Source organism: Macaca thibetana, chromosome 13 (assembly GCF_024542745.1).
Source record: "Macaca thibetana thibetana isolate TM-01 chromosome 13, ASM2454274v1, whole genome shotgun sequence".
NCBI lineage: Eukaryota > Metazoa > Chordata > Mammalia > Primates > Cercopithecidae > Macaca > Macaca thibetana.
The window spans coordinates 40075816-40096640 of NC_065590.1; the positions used below are offsets into that span (position 1 = coordinate 40075816).

General features: G+C 38.7%; 1 long non-coding RNA gene across 1 annotated transcript; it reads left to right on the plus strand.

The window, feature by feature from the left end:
- Nucleotides 1-4574: 4574 nt before the first annotated feature.
- LOC126933490 (uncharacterized) lies at nucleotides 4575-5561 on the plus strand. Its single transcript, XR_007718641.1, has 3 exons — nucleotides 4575-4769; nucleotides 4849-4906; nucleotides 5379-5561. It is a non-coding gene; the product is annotated as an uncharacterized LOC126933490 (long non-coding RNA).
- The last annotated feature ends 15264 nt before the right edge of the window (nucleotides 5562-20825 follow it).

A 20825-nucleotide genomic window follows, 5' to 3' on the forward strand; every position in this document is an offset into this window, starting at 1 on the left:
AAAAAAAATCTGCTCTAAGGTAGCCAGATAAGTCCAATATGCTAGTTTTATAAACATTTTAACCTGTAACAGGTTTATTTCTTGGTGTGAATTATCTGAATATCCTCCATGAGTAATATTTGTGGCATGGCAACAGATAAGAGTTTGAAGGCTGGAGGAATGAGTGTCACTCTTTTCTTCACTCTAAGAGGCAGCTCTCTGTCAGGATTGCAAGATTTTTAAATGTTGACAAGCATGTACAGTCTAACACATGCCTTTTGCCTGGCTCATTATGTAAATTATATTCATGTAATGCATCACTTGGGTATTCAGGTGCAAGCCCATGGTGTCTAATACAAGTCCTCCTTGTCAGGAGCGGCAGCAATGTACATTTTCAGTAAAGATAACCGATCAGGGGGAAAAATAACTGCTATTTTCAATCAGAACCATATAAAATGCCCTTAGTCCAGAAAAGATGTGATGCCAGGCTAAGGCTAAGGCTGTAAAATATGTCTCTGACCTTATTATCCAGGCTCCTGTGTTAAATATAGTGGCTATAATAGAATTTGTATGCCCTAGTTTCTGACAGGTTGAATGTTGCTTAGTGATCCAGGAGTGGAAAATGGCTGCCTGCATTCAAAGGAGATCATAGATTACAGACATTTCCTGGGCATTATGACCAGAGGATGCTGTTGCAATGGCTCAAAAAAGAGAGACAGCCTCCTAACCCCTGTAATTGGAGCAGGACTGCATTTATTACCTATTGCAGTGTAATGAAGTACCCCAAAACCATTTATTTATCTGTGGATCAGGAATCTGGGTCTTCGGCTTTAGGATCTCTCTCAGGAGGCAATCATCTTGTCAGCCAGGCCTGTGGTCATCTCATCTTTAACCGAAAAGATGTGCTTCCTAGCTGACTGTCTCATTCGTTAGCAGGATTCAGTTCCTCGTGACTGTTGGGCTGGGGGTTTCTTTCCTTGCTGTGTGTTGGTTGGAGGCGTCCCTCAATTCTTTGCCATATGATGTCACATGCTCTAATATGGGAGCCGGCTTCATCAAAGCAGTCAAAATGAAAAGAGAAGGTGCCTTCCAGATGGAAGTCACCATCACTTCTGCATTAGAAGTAAGTCACTAGCTTCAGACCACATACAAGGGAAGGAGTCTATAGAAGGACAGGTATGCCAGGAGGCGGAGATCACGGGGGCCATTTTAGAAGCTTTCCTACCAAAGGAACTGAGAAGATCTCTCAGGTGCCCACAATATCGCTGCCCTAACACTACATGCTTATCATGTTACCTAGTGAAACCTACAAAGCAACGAAATAAAATGGTAACACCTTGGATCTCCTCTTATGCCAGGGTAGCTGACAGGAAATTTAATGGTGTTATTCACAGAGAGCACCTTGTCATATTACAAAAATGGGACTTCTTTTCAATTGCAATTGCAAGCAAAAAAAAATTTTTTTGGAAAAGAAATGTTTTAATGTCTTTTTTTTTCCTGCATGGCTCCAATATCCACCAAGCCAATTTCAAAGTCCATAGGAGAACCTATTAATCCAGCAACAGAGAAGGCAGACATTGCAGGATGGCTTTAAGAGCTAGAAAGGTACAGCAACCTCCTAGAGCCAGCCACAGCTAGCACTCCACAGAGGATGATGGATGCAGGCAACTTTTCATGAAAATCACTTGATGAGGACTCAACTTGATGACTCTGCTCTTGTGAAGGGCCTAAGGAAGAATAACACTCAATAATAAAACCTTTGAAAGCAGAAGCATACCTTGCCCAACCAAGAGGTATAAATGATGTGGGATAGGAGCCAAATTTGGCAAATAAAGAATGAGGAGCCGTTCAAGAATATTCTCTTGGACACACTGGCTAAAGGTTATCACTAAATCCTAAATTGTGAGGAAGTGGAAAATCATCACCCAAGCCCACTGTGTATCTGTTATATTTTGTAAAGAGGTGGGTAGGATTTTCTGATAAATGACCTTGGAGCTCTCTGACAATGACCTATCTGGGACTAATGGCCTCCTTCTTTGGTAATGGGGTGTGAGACTGCATGAGAGACTGCACTCAAATCACTTCCTAAGTAACCAGAAACCCTAAGATTTCCAGATGCTGGTCATCTATATTTTTTTCAGAACATCCTTAAAAACATTGGTCCTAAACTAAGTATTCTCACACAATAGCATTATAAAAAGGGATAGCAGTAGAGACTGAGGTTCCTTCAAGGGAGTAATAGCTTCATGGTATATCCAGTAGCTTCCCTGGTCAAGCACAGCCCTGCAGGGTGAGCAGAGAACTCAGGGCCTGCTGACCCTTCTGCCCCTGAGTTTCAGCCTACACCAAATGTCATTGCTGGTGTTCATCCTGATAACTTTGCCCAGAATAAGTGCATGTGTATAAACACTTACAAAATATCATATGATTCTCATTATAGAGTGAGTCTTACTAATTGTTTTTGTTGTTGTCATCATCTTCATTTTATATGGCTCAAATTTTTAAAACCCTCTAACTATCACAATAGAAATGTATGAGCCCAGTGTGGTAAGTGACTATGAGAATGAATATTCCAGTGCCCAGCATGGGCAACGCCTTGTAAGTCACATACCTCATAAAATGCCATTGTAACTACTGAAGCTTAGGTGTATTGTATATAGCACAGAATCTCATCATCAGTAATGTATTGATTCTACTCTTTTTTGAGCCATTAAAGCCTAAAGACTGTTTTCACCTAGATTCCATAAGAAGCAAAGTGTAAGAAAAAGGCCATGTGTGAGTAATTTATTTGGAAATGTAGTTCCAGGGAACCAGAATATAACAAGGGAGGAGAGAGAGTCCATGCAAGTATATCACCACGGGTGACCAGTTGTTCAGTCTTGTGAGCTCATCTGAGAAGCAGAATGAAATGCTTTGCAAAATGTTCCTGAGGCAGGAAAAGTCAAATGAAGAAGCATTTACCCACTGACTTCCAGTCCCCATTGGTGAACATTTCTTCTAACCTGGTATTAAGCACTCCCACTTTCAGGATGCATGTTCTTGGACACCAAGTTTCTACAGTTCTCAATGCAGTGACATCGGTAAAGAAAGTCCGCACCTGCGGGAGGCAAGAGGTGTGCATTTCGGGCCTGAAGCAAAGCCGTACCTACTGGAAACTGACTGGAGCCTACACAGAACTGTTGGTTTCAACAGCGGCTGCCACAGGATATAGGTGTGGCTTAGAAGATCAGATATGATGCTTAAGAGTTAATCTAATAAAAAGATTTTCAGCTGTGGAAAACCCTTGTGGAGAGTGAATTAACCCTCAAAAGGGTAACACCTCAAGTCTTTAGTTGCTTATTTCTTAGTGGAAATTAAGAGATAGACATTGAAGCTATGAGACACAGAAAATCATCATATGAAGGGAGAAGTTGGCTTATAGATTTTACTTATTAAGCATGTCATTGTTGGGGAGGGATATTTTGGGCCTCTGAGAGACATTCTCAGATCCTTTGATAGAAATTTCTTTAAAATGTCTTCCAAAGACCACCAACTACTGGTACACATGCCCAGTGCAATCCTCTCTCCTTGTTTGTGAGCTAAACCTAGTGACTTGTTTCTAATGCAAAGAACTGTCATAGAATACCTAGTGCCACATTCATTATCAAAAATTTTTTAGGCCCCACTCCATGAGAATGCAAACTGTAGAAAGGCATGATTTGGCTAACAATCATATTCCAAGCCATAGGACAGCGTTTGGCACATAATAGAAGGTCAATCAGCATTTGCTCAATAAAACATATCTCAAAAAGGTATTTATTTCCTGGAATAGAAAAAGGGAAAAAGGAAAAAGCATTAACCCACTGACTTCAAGTCTCCATTGGAACTGGAGTGAGTGATTGAGCGAGCAAGCGAGTCATGGTCATTATTTAAATCAAGGAAAGTTCAAGCCTACGTGATTTTAGAGTCCTGGCATGGGTGCTGAGGATTTCCCCTAATAACCAGAGTGAGGATAGGCTAAAAAATCCCACATTACATTGGAGACATCATGGTATCTCAGAAAACCTATTAGCTGTTTGCTTAACTTATTTGAGACATTTTGTTTTCTGCCAGGGGAAACAATAATCATGATGTCACAAAGCTGTTGTAAGAAACAGTGAGTTTATCTATAAAAGCACTTTGCAAAATCACAAAGTACTAGACAAGTGTTAGTTGTTATTTGTCCCACCTTCTCCGGAGTTGCCTCTCTTGTAGGTTGGAGCAAGGGAGGAAAGTTCAAAATCCCAGGAATCATTTCTGTCTTTTCCTCAGATTCCAAATGAAATACTTTGGCTTTGCTCCTAAACCAAGGTGAAACCAAGGTAGAGAAGGAGAAGAGAACAAAGGGAAGAGACTTGGACCGAGGCACATACAATAACCTGCCATGAGGAAGCATCATGAAGCCATACAATGCTGCCAAGGACAAAAATGTGATGTTTTCTCATTTGATATGTTTATTGATTAATTTCTTTTTGTGATGTGGTTTGACAGAACCCGAGAGGGAATGTGAAAACCTTTCACCCAAGTTCTAGAATGTCTGATATTGTCTTACAACTTCACATTCCTTTGTGATTCCAATGAACTGATTCAGCCCCAGGTTTGAATTTTTTCTAGTTTTCACACACACACACACACACACACACACACAGTCATAATACCTGTAAGAAGGAAAGCAGTCCTGTAGAACTAAAGTGTTTGAAAAAAATCTATGAGCTTAATGTTTTGGAGGAAATCCCTTCTATAGCAGTGGAAAGAAGGCAACTCATTTTGGAGTAAGTATGGGTAGAACTGGAAATAGGAGATATGGCAGGGACAAGAGAAGGCCAATAATCTATGAGTTCATGTCCTCAGCTTTGAATGGTAGGACTGTATCTGCTCTTCAGTTTTTGAAATACAGCTGTGCCACGTGGTAAGTATACACCACCCCCTCAGAGCCTACCTGCTGCCTTAGTCCCTCTAACCCCTCCCCCATAAGTCTACCCCACTGGACCAGCCCAAAATCCAGACATTGGATAGTCAATGCCAAGCTCAACATGACACCTCCTGGACCCTACTCTAGAAGGATGGTCTGTTCTTAAATCTGTACCCGATGGTCAGGTTGCACTAGACATGTTAAAGGAGGCTGATATCACTCCTGTCTTGGCACTACTCTATACTTCCTCCCCATCCTGGTTCCTACCCCCCAAACATAGGTGCACATATGTGTATGTACATGTGCACAAACGTGTACACACAAGTCTACATTTGCACACACCTGTGCATACATACCTGCACACAAACATGCACATGCAAATTTATGCACAAACATACACACCTGCACACACACATATCCTCACTTTGCCCCAGCTTCACCAACTTCTCCTTGCTCTTCTTTATGCTAGCACTGAACCTTCACACTGGGATTCAGCTGCCATGCTTCACCTTGGGTATGATCATGATAGAGGCTGAGAAAGGTGACTCCCTCCGTTGATGTATTTCCCCATGATTGTCTTCCACCAAACGATACTAATACTCCCAAAAATACTTAACATTTACAAAATGTTTATTTTCTGATTCATGCCAAAGTACTTGTAAGCCTCCTTTTTTCTCATATGCAAAATGATACCAATCATATCTAGTTCACAGATTTGTTGTGAGGAATAAATAAGGGACTACATCTACAGGATTAGCACAGTGCCTGGATATAGTAATTGCAACAAATAGTAGCTATTGATATCATGGTATTTGTTATTACTATTAATCTAATCATTCAGTTTTTGAGTTGTGAGTTCCTATATCCTTCTAATTAACTCATCACATTTTCAAAATGATATCCTAGTAAAGGAGAAAGAATCTGAGAAAACATTTCTTCACTTCCCTTTTTTCTTTTTACTTGGAAAGCAAAGGAAAGGGCAGAGGCAAGTGTGCTTAGTATTTTGTGGTTAAATTTAAATTAACGTAGCAGCTGGCATGCATAGAAAACCAAAATAAGCTAAGACTTTTTAAAAACTATTCCTTCACAATGTCATATTTCACTTAAATTGCAATTGACAATTAAAATAATTCCAAGAGTTTTAATTTGGGAGGAGGATGATTTGCTAAAGCAATTCAAGGTGCAGCCTCCTTTCAGGAAGGTCATTACAGACTTTGCTTGTACCTCTTTTTGCAACACAAAGGCCATGTAAGACACCCATTACCTTTCCAAAGAGGACATTATCAAAGTCTAAACTACATCCAAAGTGTATCTTACTCCTAATAATTAGAAATGGATGAGCGGCTAGGAAAAAATAATATGAACCTGCTTAAACTAAATTGGTTCAGCTCTAACTGATCTAATGCAGTTTTCCAAAGAATAATTGATATTATATAATCGTAACTGCCAGTTTATGTCAGAAAAGTGACATTTGACACTTTCTTGCTAACCAGCCTAACATCATCAATTAAAACATCACTTCTACAATGACATTTCACTAGTCAGCTTAACATCATAAATTATGACATCACCTCTTTTATGAAACCAGAAGATTGAAGAAAGGGGACTGAGAGGATATTCCTACTGAAAACTAAGATTCCTCTTTGATTTGTGCCTTTAGAATCTTTTTTTGCTCTGATTATATTGCTGAGATGATTACTAAAAATAGTAATAATAAAAACCTCACAAGATCATAGTGAAAGCCATAAGAGAGCAAATGGTACATTTTCTAGTTCTCCTTAGTTATGGTTCAACATCCCTGGATAGTGATATGAGGATTTTATTTCACAACTAAACTATGAAATGACTATTCTTGGAAATCCCTGGAAAATAAGAAATAGAAAAGAAAAATTTTGAGTTTGGGTTTGAATTTGGAATGGTATATTCATGTCTCACCAAACCCGTTTTAAAACAATTTATATGTCAGGAAGTTTGCATGTACCTGTAGCCCTTCCAAAGGCTAACTGCTTGTTTTCCACCTGAGGCTCATAAGCACATACTATAGAAAATGTGATGGGAAATAGATCTTTTAAGATGGAAGGCCCAGATCCCAAAGAAGGAACATTCATTTTTGTCCACCTAAAACATTATATTTTAAGGCAGAAAGGAGTCATTTTCCAAACCGTTTCCTGAACACCTGCTGGACCAGCAGCTGTAAGAGTAAGGAAACTGAGTCCAAGAAGAGGGGAAGCAACTTGCCTAAGGTCACACATAAAGCAAGCATAAGACGACATAGTCCTGCTCTACAGCCCTGTGATCTTGCCAAAATCAAGGATGAAAAATACAAAATATGGCATCACATTTACAAGAACCACTAAACACATACGTGCTGTCTTCCTCTTTCTTTTACAATTTGGTAGTGGAAGGATAAGGTGACCTTTTAGTGTGTTAATCCACAATTTTCAAGAAGGTAATCAAGTAGACTTCTTCAAAGCTATTTATATAATTACATATAGGATTACCACAAGAATTTGTAAAAAGATATTGTTTTTCTTTTTATATCATGTAGCAGAATTGAGAAAACTATAAAGAACAAGGTAGACATGTTTAGAGCATACTAGAGCCACATACCTCCTTCTAAGCTAATCTATAGTTAAAAAGAAAGTGTTGCCATAAAAGAGTGCCACCAGGGGGATCATAGCAGAACTCTCACGGTTTTATCTGGTAGTTGTGATTTTAATCCTTAAATCCAATCTTCAAATTCATTGGATTAAGGGGGTTTCCCACACTAGTCAATGGTACAACAAAGAATCAAGAGAACAAAAATAAGACAAAACAATTACTTGTATATCAATATTTTAACAACTTTAATAGCATAGAATTAAGAAATTCTGCTTTATCCTGAATTTGGTTAATTATAACAGGCAAGTTTACACTGACTGCCACTGGGCAAAGTCCAACAACACAAGACCACAAGGCATAGCTACTTGCACTGTTTGATTATCAAATGCTAAAAAGAACCAAAATTTCTGGTTCCTCCCAGCATGGTTCTTAGTGCATGGCTCATCCTGACAAGGGAAATTGTTACTAATTTTCCCAAGGCATAAGAAGATCAAGTACAAAGTAAAGTGTCATAAAAGGTCTTCCCCTTACGTATTGCTTCTGCAACTGTAGTCACACCAGGAGGTTTCTGTGTGTTGAATCTTGAATGAAAGGTAACTTTTTGAAAGCATCTTTGAGTTAAGTCTGGTGTTTGTGATTGTATCAGTCCATTCTCACACTGCTACAAAGAACTACCTGAGACTGGGTAATTTATGAAGGAAAGAGGTTTAAGTGACTCACAGTTCTGCAGGCTGTACAGGAAGTATGACTGGGGAGGCCTCAGGAAACTTACAATCATGGAAGAAGGTGAACGGGAGGCAAGCATGTCTTACCATGGCAGAGCAGGAGAGAGAGAGCAAAGGGGGAAGTGCTATACACTTTTAAACAACCAAATCTTGGAAAAGCTCACTCACTATCATGGGAACAGCAAGGGGAAAATCCACCTTTATGATCCAATCACCTTCTCCTAGGTTCTTCCTTCCACACATGGGACCACAAGTTGACATGAGATTTGGTGGGGACACAGAGCCAAACCATATAAGTAATAAAGAGAAAAGTCATTGTTATTACTAAAGGATGGCTGTTTTTATAATAAAACACATCTCACACCTACATACATATTTTGAATGGGAAAGGGGAGCAGGGTTATTGACTTAGTAGAATTTATAATTTATAAAATACATTAGAATCAATGTTTGAGTGTTGTTTAGCCAACTTTGGCAATGAATGAATTCAACAGCAGGCTTCCCAGTGTACAAAAAATTCCAAGCTTCCAAGTAATTTTATGTTAGTTGAGACATATTCGTCTGCGTTAGAAAATGTTTAAATCTTTGAATTATTTTTTTAAGGACCAGAACCGTAGAGAAGGAATAAAGTGTCACAGGAATAAGAAGAATTTGAGAGGCTCCAAATGCACTTGCTTTCTTCTTCAATAAGCCAAAGCATGAAGGTGGTGCCCAAATACTGGCCCAGAGGATGTGTTAGTTGCCATGAAAATAGTTCTTAAATAACAAAGCAAAGATTTTAAGCAAATCCATGCAAATTGTCAGAGCATATCTTAGTCACCTCTAGAGGTGGGGTGTGATTTACTTAGCCTCATTTCTTGACTTTTTTCCAAAAGTTTTTGCCATGAATATTTATGTCTAGGGTTCATTTACCGACTGAATTTCCACTCCGTTGGAATTATGCATCCCCATAGTGCACCCAAGAAAGGTGAGCAGTTAGAGGTGAGGAAAGAGATTTCCTGACCTTTTGAAAATAGCAAGCTACACTGGATTAAGTACAGCTTGAGCGGGGTTACTTGTGGGTTGGTGAGGTGTAATTACCTCAAAATTATCTCATTGAAACAATTAGTGTGCAATAGATTTGGTACCAGATCTGCCGCTGTTCTGAACTTTTGTTAAAGGATCTCACTCCATCCTGAAATAGGGCAATTTATAATTCTTACGGAAGGTGCCAGGACTCTACATATTCCTGCTCCTGAGTGCAGACTTATTTACAGCTGGTGCTTGTCGAATGAGTTGTACATGCGAAGGCGCTAGACTTGATGTGAGGGAAGTGTTTCTTTGGTGATGAAGCGTTCCCTAGGCAAGTTCCCGGAACCATCAGATGTACGGACAACAGCTAGTCCCCCTCTCATTACAGTCCTCAAGTCCTCAAGCTAAAGGTGCTGAACTTCTGGCACCCAATCATCCACAACTGGTTCTTTTTATTTTTTCATTTTAATTAATTTATTTATTTGAAACAGAGTCTTGCTCTGTCACCCAGGCTGGAGTGCAGTGGCACAACCTCGGCTCACTGTAACCTCTGCCTCCCGGGTTCAAGCGATTCTCCTGCCTCAGCCTCCCTAGTAGCTGGGATTACAGGCACCTGCCACCATACCTGGCTAATTTCTGTAATTTTAGTAGAGACAGGGTTTCACCATGTTGGCCAGGCTGGTCTTGAACTCCTGACCTCAAATGATCTGCCTGCCTTAGTCTAACTGGCTCTTTTTAAAATGAACACTAGGCAAAAAGGACTCAGGTTTGAGCATGCAGCAAAAGAGTACATTTTTGGAAACCATTTTCATTTCCTCTTTGCTTTTTTACAAAACTGCCTCAAGTCGAAGGGGCATTTTATTTCACTTTATTTATGTTTCTGACAAAATTTAGATGATATTTCTTAAGCAAAGCTACTGTCTAAACCTCAAAGATCAGTTAGTCATAGGCAGGGTAGTGATTGTATAGAGAAAAGATCTAAATTTTTGTTAGAAAGCTTTTAAGTAGCTTTTTGAAAAATAGCTTCAGTCATTTAAAAATATGTGAGAAACCACAATGAAATGGGATTTTTTTCAAAATTATTTTTTCCTAAGTTGATTATGTACTATATACCCTGAAGGTGGTGTCTGTGCAGTTAGGGTGAAGTAAAGGTATGAAATGAATTCAGATTTATACTCTATAAAAGCAACTCTTTCTTTTACTCAATAGAAGGAAAACAGAGTTTGTCTTAAGTAGTAAACAGATATATGCTGGTACATAAACAAGAGCTACTTATTCTGTAACTTGAATGGAATCAAGAAATACAAAAAGAGATCAACTAAAAAGGTGTCTGAAGGATTGTAAATGTTTATTATTCTTGAATAAAAAGACACACAACCTTGTAAAATGTATTTGCATTGGTTTTTACTACCTATGACAATAAGGTGAATAAAACAATCTGATCTGGATAGACTAGGAAATAAACAATGGCAGAGATGTTGTCCACAGGAAGAAAAATGGCTAAAACAAACATTTACTGTGAAGCCATTTATGGATATTTAGTAAGTACCAAGTGCCGTGTTAAGATTTCATATATCTTAACTAAGTCATTTATATTGCACAGCCATCTTTACAAGTGAGTAATATCATCCCAATTCTCAAATTAGGGATGTCTGAGCCCCAGAGAAATCAAGAAACGTGGAAATGTCACATAGCTGATCAGTACTAGACTAAAGTATGAATTCAGGTCTAACTGCAAAGCTTCAACTTTTTTTTTTACTACTTAGTAACTTTTTACTGAGGAACTTTCTCAGACACACACACACACAAAGAGAAAGAGAGAGAGATTAACCTTTATTATGGAAGTGCTGTAAGTTTGAGCTATACCAAATTGAAAGTGAAAGATACTGATAAAGTCTAAGGGTTATTCACAAGGAGGGGTGATCATATTATTTGGAGAGAATGGTCATATTTTGATACTCAAATAATCTTAATGTTTAGTTTATTAATTATTGAGAGTAACTGAACAAGACGTAAGCATTCACCTCATGGAAGTCTCTTCAGTGTCCTCTTTGCCTTCACACCAAACTGCCCTAGGTGGAGGACGCAGCTTTACTTTATTTTTGTTTCTAACAACATTTAAACTGAATTTCTCAAGCTAGGTTACTGTCCAGTGAAACTCTAAAGATCCATGAAATGGTGACAAAATATCCATGGCAATCTGATATGCAACTGTGATCTTTATACATTTTTACCTTGTTGTTACTGGAATAAGGCTTTGTGTTTAAAGTTATGACTCTTCTCATAACTTCTCTGGTGTTTTTTCTTTCAATTGTGTAATGATGCAGTGTGCTAGAAAGCACATTGAACTGGAAGCAAAGGGACTCTGTTGGCCTTGGGTCGTGTCCTTTTTGGTATGCCGTCTTAGCTGGGTTAGTCCCTGGGTAGCTCCAGACCTCTCTTTCCTCGTCTGTCAGCAGGAAGTTAGAAAACGACACTCAACTCTAAATTCCGTCACAACTAGAAAATTTTACTTTTGGAAAACTTACTTGTGTGACTATACAATCCAAAAAATTTTCATAAATTGTAACTGAAAGCCTGCCCACTTAAGGTTAGACTCTTTTGCACTCTGCAGAATCCATGCCTATTATCTTTTATTCTTTAGTGAGTTTTAATGTGATGTTTTACTGAAATGTAACACCAGTTATCTGACTGTGTTTTTGAGAGTAGTTTTTATTTAGATGAACTGACTTAGGAATACCTACTCAGCCCTATTCTCTTCAGTAATAGGCATTTAAAAAAATTAGTTCAAAGCTCTTCTGAGGTTGGCAGACTCATTATGTTTATAAGTTCCACCTACATGAGGCACTAGACCACATCTACCCAATACGACATGCTGACACTTCTTCCACAGTTTCCAACTTCTAAATGACTTCAGATTTCATTCTGTTTACACTCACTTTCTGGTGATCTCACCCAGTCTTATTTATACCATTTAGAATGGTAATGACTCTCCCACATTTTTGTCTCCAGAGCAAACCTCTCTCCTAACTTCAGACGGCCTCATTGACATCTGTCTATTTGACATTTTTACTTGGTGTTGTTATGGATCGAATTGTGTCTCCCCCAGCCCCTGAAAGATATGCTGAAGTGTCAGTACCTCAGAATGTGACTTAATTTGCAAATAAAGTCTTTGCAGAGGTAATCAAGTTAAAATGAGGTCATTAGGGTGGACCCTGATCTGATATGACTGGTGTCCTCATAAAAGGGAAAATTTAGATACAGAAACAGACACATACAGACAGAAGATGATGTGAAGATGCAGAGGGAGAAGAGGGCAATGTGCCTGGAGGCATGCATGGACAAGTCAAAGAATAATGAGGCTTGTGGGCAAACACCAGGAGCTAGAAGAGGCAAGGAAGGGTTCCTCCTTAGAGTCACCAGAGAGAACATGATGACACCTTTATTTCAGACTTCTAGCTTCCACAACTGTGAGGCAATAAATGTCTGTTATTTTAAGCCACCCAGTTTTAGTATTTTGTCACAACAGCCCTAGAAAACGAATGCAGATGCCTAAGAAGCATCTCAAATCTTACATGCCCCAAGAAGGGCTCCTGCCCCACTCTCCTCTCTGAACTATTATCCCTTTCTATGTGACTGGGAGCTCCAGGTTATTGGTTGCTCTGACAAAGCAGTTTGGAGTCATCCTTGACTCTTTTTCTCTCATTCTTCTCATTAAATCTACCCTGAAAATACAGTAATTTATAGAATCTAAGCTACCAGCAATTGTGAGGTACATGATTATCTTATCCACCCCTAAGAAAGAAAAAAAATCTAGCAATCTATGACCAGTGCTATTGCTTAGAAATTTATTTTATATGTATTTGAAGACCTCTACACTTATGTAAACATAAGTTTGCCATATATCATTATTCAGTATAAGGAAAGTGTATGTGAAATAAGTTGGTTAAAGTTTCCAAAAAGATTATTGATTTCAAAACCTAACTTCTTAATTGCTTTCCATTCAGAATCATACAAGTACATGGTTTTCCACAAAATATCATCCATAGTGACATTAAGAGTAGTGCTCAATGCAATGCTCTGCTTCCTGCAGATTTTGAACTGAAGCTGCAAAGCTCCAGGAACCTGTGATGCAACTGAGTGAGAATAAAAATGCAAACCAACTATGTGTGCGTGCAGAAAATTGGCAACTACATCTCTATGTCTCTTGTTCTGCAGTGATGGTAAGAAGCCATCAATCACAGGACTCATTCCAATTTCAAAGATGCTAAAATGTTTTTTATAAAAGAGAGAGAGAGAAAAAAAATGTTAACACCAAAATACATATACTCTCTACCATTATCCTCTAGTCCAAGCCACCATCATCTCTTGCCTGGCTTCTCCTTGAAGCCTCCTAATTAGTTTCCTTGGTTCTATAGTTGTCCCTCTATAATCTATTCTCCACACAGCAGGCCATGTGATTCTTTCACAATGGGAATTCAATGGGATCTTTTCTGTGTGGGAAGGCAGGCGGGTATAACTGGCTACAGAATATCATCCAATTGAGTCTATCACTTGACTACATGCAGATCTTTCATGTATGCATATCTTTCTCCCCACAACACTGCACACTTCTGAAGTACTTCATTGACCATCTACAGAGTGTCTTCTGCAGCCCCTACTAAAGAGCTCTGTCCACCTAGAAAAACTGCAGAGAAAAAAATGGAATGTATACAAGCACTTAATGAGGGTATCAATTAGATAGGACCCACAACAGGGATAGAGTCCTTACAGTGGTGAACCTCAGATAGGGTATTTGGAAGGTTTATTTACTAAGAATCTCATTGGGTTGGCGGTCAATAACATCTATGGAGGAAGTAGTGAACGTCAATCAAATGACTTTGTAGAAAGTTAGGTCTATCCACGTTTGCCTTTTAATTTAGGGAGTAAAGGAGCCTGCCGTCAGTTCACTTACCCTCAGAGGTGTTCTTTAGGAAACTGTCGTGTGTAATTGTGGAGTAAGACTGGACAAGTATTCAATAAAATTGTGTTTGTTTTGTGTGCGTGTGTGTGTGTGTGTGTATGGATCATTCATCATTGGTGGTGCTGCCTTCCTCTGGATAACACTCAATCTTAATTCCAGCTCCAACCAACTTGATTTTTGCCTTCAGTCTATACACTTAGAGAACTTTTTAAAATTCTGCCTGTAAGAAGCATCTATTGACAACTGCTTATCATTTTTTTTTTTTTGAGACAGAGTCTCGCTCTGTTGCCCAGGCTGGAGTGCAGTGGCCAGATCTCCGCTCACTGCAAGCTCGGCCGCCTCCCGGGTTCACGCCATTCTCCTGCCTCAGCCTCCCGAGTAGCTGGGACTACAGGCGCCTGCCACCATGCACAGCTAATTTTTTTCGTTGTTGTATTTTTAGTAGAGATGGGGTTTCACCATGTTAGCTAGGATGGTCTCGATCTCCTGACCTCGTGATCTGTCCGCCTCGGCCACCCAAAGTGCTGGGATTACAGGCATGAGCCACCGTGCCCGGCCGACAACTGCTTACCTTTAAGGTAATTTGGGTCATTATCAAAATTAAACTTAAATGACATATGCTATTTAATTCCCATTTTTAGCTTTTAGTTCCATATTCTTATCTTGCTTTTCTACATTTTATCCACTTTTTAAAATAACATTAAAATATTGGAATTTTTAGAAATTGTAAACAAAAATGAAATAAATGAATTATTTGAGAGCCCTTTCTGGCTGGAAACTTCCTATACAATTTCTCTTATACTATGCATATTATTTACCTGTTGTTCAGTGGTTGTACTGAAAAGAGATCATCAATTTAAATAATTCATATCCCTGTAAAGGATTTGGATGATTTGTGCTGTGAAAAGACAACATTATTTCAGTGGTTTGGCTGTGCTGTGACTGAATGCAGGATTACTGTGATCTTTGGAGGAGAGATTGACCCATGCAGCTATTGTTTTCTTCAGTTGAAAGACTTTAAAATGAAGTGTATCATCTTTGCAAGGTGGCCAGTATCACTGTTGTGCAACTTCAGAGATTATGCACATTGTATTGTATGCAAATGTGAACGGAATTCCTGGAGCAGTTTCCTCCTAACATTTACATGGAACACAATTTTGAGCAGCGCTCCCTGCAGTGCTGCAGCCCTGAGGAATGTTGAGGTGGTTTTGAAAAATCTACCGAAGAGGACGTGGGAAATGGAAGTCTTCCAGCCATTCCTGCTTAAACTATAGACAGTTCTCACAGATCCCACCCTCAAGTCAATGATTCTTGCTTTCAATTTTGAAGTAAGCTGAAGATAAAACAAATAATAAAATGATTAGATTTAAAATTAAGTAGACAAGATGAAAATTATCTTACATACATTTTAAATTTTTTAAGTAAATAATAAAAAGCTAGATGGTATTAAAGTTAAAGCAAAATAATCCACTTAACCAGTAAAATGGTGAAGTGAATAACCATTTGTAAAAGCAAGATCAACTAACATGGTAGCAAAGGCATAACATGATAAATACAATGGAACACTGGCCAACTCATGGTTCCAGGAACCTCCTACTCATTGGATTAGAGGCTAGAAAAAGAAGTGGCCCCTGTCTAGAAAGTCCTTGCAGGTCTGCTTCCCTTTTCCCGCCCTGTTCATTCTTTCTCCTCTTTAGCCACGTAGGAAAGGCTGGAGTGAGCGGAAAAGCAGTTAGCACTTCTGCAAAATCTATTTTATATAAACATGAGTTAGTCTCATGACCATGAGACACAGGCTTTTGAAATTCAAAAGCCAGGAATTGATAGTGAAAAAATATTTGACCAAGTTCAAGAATATTTATAGGAACACATGAAAATAGAATTAACTTTTTGATAAATTAGGCATAGAAGGAAATTTCCTTAGTCTGATAAAGGGAACTTATAAGAAACTTATAGCAAACAATAAACTTAAAATGAAGACATTGGAGGCTTTTCCCCTTAAGATCAGGAACAAGACAAGAATGTCTACTCTCAACACTTGTATTCAATATAACATTAGAGGTTATCGCCAGTTTAATAAGGCAAGAAAAAAGGCATCCAGATTGGAAAGAAAGAAGTAAAACTATCTTTATTAGTAGGTTACATCATAGTCTATATACAACATCTTATATAATCGCTTTTAAAATCACTAATGTGAGTTTAGCAAGTTTGTAGATTTGGGGAAAATTGTATTTCTATGGACTAACAATTAACATTCAGAAAATGAATTTTTAAAAAATCAACACCATTTATATTAGCATCAAAAGGATACATAAAATTTATATAATAAAATTTATAAGACAATGCTGAGAGAAATTAAAGAAGATCTAAGTAAATGGAGAAACATACCATGTTTATAGACTGGAAGGCTTAATATTATCAAGGAGTCAATTTCCCCTAAAATTGTCTATAGAGTCAACACAATCACAACTAAATCCTAGCAAGATCTTGTAGAAATTGGCAAGCTGTTTCTAAAATTCACATAGAAATACAAAAGACCTAAGATAGACCAGAAAACTTTCAAAAAGATAAAGCTGGAGGACTTACAGTACCTAACATCAAGATTGATTTTAGAGTGATTGTGCTATCAACATTAAAGACAAATAGACAACACTATAGACAAATAGATCATTGAAACAGAACTGAGAAGAAACAGATCCATATAAATACGGTCAATTGATTTTCAATGAAGGTACAAAGATAATTAAATACAGAAAGTATAATCTTTTCAACAAATGGTGCTAAAAAGATGGGATATTCATTGGCAAAAACTATACCTCAACCAATACAACTGTATACAAAAGTTAACTTGAGATGAATTACAGAGCTAAATGTAAAACCTGACACTGAAACCTCTAGGAAAAAGAATAGGAGGAAATCTTTGTGAATTTGTGTTAGGTCAAACTTTCTTAGATATAATACCAAAATATGATGCACTAAACAAAAATTTGATAAACTGGACTTCATGAAAAGTAAGAAATTCTGTTCTTTAGAAGACAATGATGAAAAGACAAGACATGGACTAGGAGAAACTATTTGCAAATCACATATCTGATAAAGAATTGAATCTAAAATATGATGAGAAATCTCAAATTCAAACAACTTAATTTGTTAATGGGCAAAATATTTGAACAGACGCTTCAGCAAAGATATATGGATGACAAAAAGCACATGAAGATGCTCAACATTATCAGTCATTAGGAAGCTGAAAATTTAAACCATGATGTGATACTACCATATCTTTTACAATGGCTAATATTGAAAAGACCATTCATACCAAGTGTTAACAAGAATGTGGAACAACAGGAATTTTCATACACTGCTGGTGGGCATGTAAAACAATACAACTACTTGAAAACAGTTTGACAGTTTCTTAAAAAGTTAAACATACACCTTCCGCATGACCCAGCCATGCCATTTCTATACGTTGACCCAAGAGAAACAAAAGCATATGCCTAGACAAAGACTTAATAAGTGAATGCTGAATGGAAGCTTTATTTGTAATAGCTAAAAACTAGAAACTTAAGTGGCTATCATCAAGTGAATGAATTGACAAATTAATGTTTATATAATGGGCTATCACTAACAATAAAAACACATGGATGAGTTTCAAAATAGGTACATTGAGTGAGAGAAGCTAGAGAAAAAAATCTTATATACTATCTGATTCCATTTATATAAAATTCTAGAAAATGCAAACACATCTATGTGAAAGAAAGCAGATCAGTGCTTTCCTGGGAATCACTGGGGGATAAGGTAGGAGGTAGGTGTGGACAGAGGTGGGAGTGAGAAATGAGAAAGGGCATGAGGAAACTTTAGGAAATGATGGAGACGTCCATTATCTTGATTATGGTAATGATTAATTTCACAGGTTTATATATGTCAAAAACTATTATACTGTACACTTTGAATATGTGTAGATCATTATATGCCTTTTATACCTCAATCAAGCTGTTAAAACTTTATTTCAAAAGTGTTTAATTAGAGGAGTAGTATGTTCAGTTCATTCAGTAAGTATTCACTGAATCCTGTCTATGAGTCAGGCGATTTAAAAGTAAGTTTTGGGAATATTAACTAGGCTGGTTATGTGACAGATTTGATGTTCAAGAGACTAAAAAGGGAGGGACTGAAGGAAAACACATACATTATGGAGTGACAAGGTCCTAGGTTCAGATCCAGGCTCTTCCACTTAATACCCCTGTGACTTTTGAAAAGTTAACCTCTAAGCACAGTCACCTCATCTGCAGGAGGAGACAGCATGTATCCTAGAGTCAAGGCAATTTGTCTGGAAATCATGTAAATAAGTACTTTCTCCAGGGTAGCCACTACTTTACAAGACAGCAGGTATTAATAGTATTTTCTTAACAAATGAGAAAGATATTGCCTTTGTTCAGACTTGAGGTTACGAAGGCCAAAACGAAGGAAAGGAAACAAAATGACCCATGTGAAATACTTTTTTTTTTTAATAAAAAGACAAGAATTGGTGATTGATTAGGTTTTAGAAGCAAGGGAGTGGCAAGTGTCCACAATAAACAGAAGAATGATAGTTTTGTCACTAGTCACTGTTTAGTAATTGGGAAGGAAGATCAAGAGTTGTAGGATGACTAGTATAGTATAAACTAGCATTACAGTCATGTAGATAGGTCCTGACAGTGGTTTTTGATGCAGACCTGAGGTCGAGTCTTTTATATATCATTAAGAATTCCCACTTTGGGAAATCCCACTTTGGGAAGCCGAGACAGGTAGATCACTTGTGGTCAGGAGTTTGAGACCAGCTTGGACAACACGGCAAAACCCCATCCCTACTAAAAATACAAAAAGTAGCCAGGCTTGGTGGCATGTGTCTGTATCCCAGTTACTCAGGAGGTGGAGACAGGAGAATCACTTGAATCTGGGAGGCAGAGGTTGTAGTGAGTCAAGATTGTGCCACCGCACTCCATCCTGGGCTACAGAGTAAGGCTCCTTCCCCACACTCCCTAAAACAAACAAACAAACAAAAATTGAAAGCCCAAGAGTAGATCAGTCAAGACTCAGTCAGGAAGCCACAAGCCACTCTGTATATTTCACACGTAAGGGCACAGAATTGGTTATGACAATATCGAAAGGGCTAGAAGAGCAACAGGTGGGGTTGCCAATAGCCAGAGGATCCAAGTGTTGCATGTGCCTGGGTGGGAGCCTTCAGCTTCACTGGCTTCTGTGCTATTGGAAAAGCTATCAAAGTTTAGTTCCAGACTCACCATTGACCAGGGCTTGAGCTTCTGGGAAGACACGCCCCTGCCCAGGCTTCTGGAGACTAGAACCCCTGACATTCTGTTGTGCCATGGCAACCACCTGTCCCCGTGAGTGACTGCCACCCTGCTGGAGTCAGGAGAAGGAGGTTTCTAGTTTTCTCCTGCCCTCTGACCTCCCCCAAGTGCCTCTACTGACAGAGCCAAATGGCAAACCAGCTGGCGAGTGAACCCAAGGAAATAAGAATTTGCTAACTCCCAGCCCTGGCAGCATAAAGCAGAGCATAAAATGCAGGACTGACAAGTAATAGGAAGATTACCAGCAGCATCTACAGGAATAACTGCAGAGAAAGAACAGGCATGCCTGCCGGTGGAAATTCAAGCAATGGACAAAGAGACATGGTTTGAAAGAAGAATAAGAAAATTTCACAGCCCTAGAAATCAAATGAAGAGAGTTCAAAAAAGAGATGTATTCAGTTGTGTTCAATGCTAGAGAGAGGGCAAGTTCTAAGAGAAGGTCACTGGATTTGACAATTAGCAATCCTGTCCACCTTGAAAATCCAGGGTTCATTTCTCTGTTATTGTAGGAGCAGACACCAGATTTCAGAAAAGTCAAACGACAAAAAATGAGAGGGTGAGTATCAACTCATTGTTGCCATTTGGCAAGAAATGTGAGAATCAACTGGCATATCACACCTATAATCCCAGCACTTTGGGAGGCTAAGGCAGGCAGATCACTTGACGTCAGAAGTTCGAGACCAGCCTGGCCAACTTGGTGAAAGCCCATCTCCACTAAAACTACAAAAATTAGCCAGCCGTGGTCCAGCTACTCAGGAGGCTGGGGCAGGAGAATCGCTTGAACCTGGGAGGTGGAGGTTGCAGTGAACCAAGATCATGCCTCTGCACTCCAGCCTGGGTGACAGAATGAGACTGCTTAAAACAACAACTTGGACCTAACAGGGTGACCAACACATCCTAGTTTTTGCAGAACTTTGACAATTTTACACAGAAAGTCTCTCTGGTCCCAGAACCTCTCAGTCCCTAACAAGCTGAGATAGTTTATCACCGTAACCCTGTGTGTCTTAGAGAATGTTCACAAATTAGTTACATTCACACTTCAACAAAAGATGCAGAAGATTTGTTACCTGAACATACTGATGTACTTCCAGAACAACCATTGTTCTGCTCCCCGGTTCACTAATAGTGTGGTCATTTCACATAACTTTAAATGTGATTCTTCTCCATCCGGGTCTCACCCTCTTTAGTCCGTCTGCTGGCTGCAGAGACATCCCAAGAGTAGCATTCTCCTACTTGGCTTTTTCAGCTCAACCTTCTCACGACACCCCAGT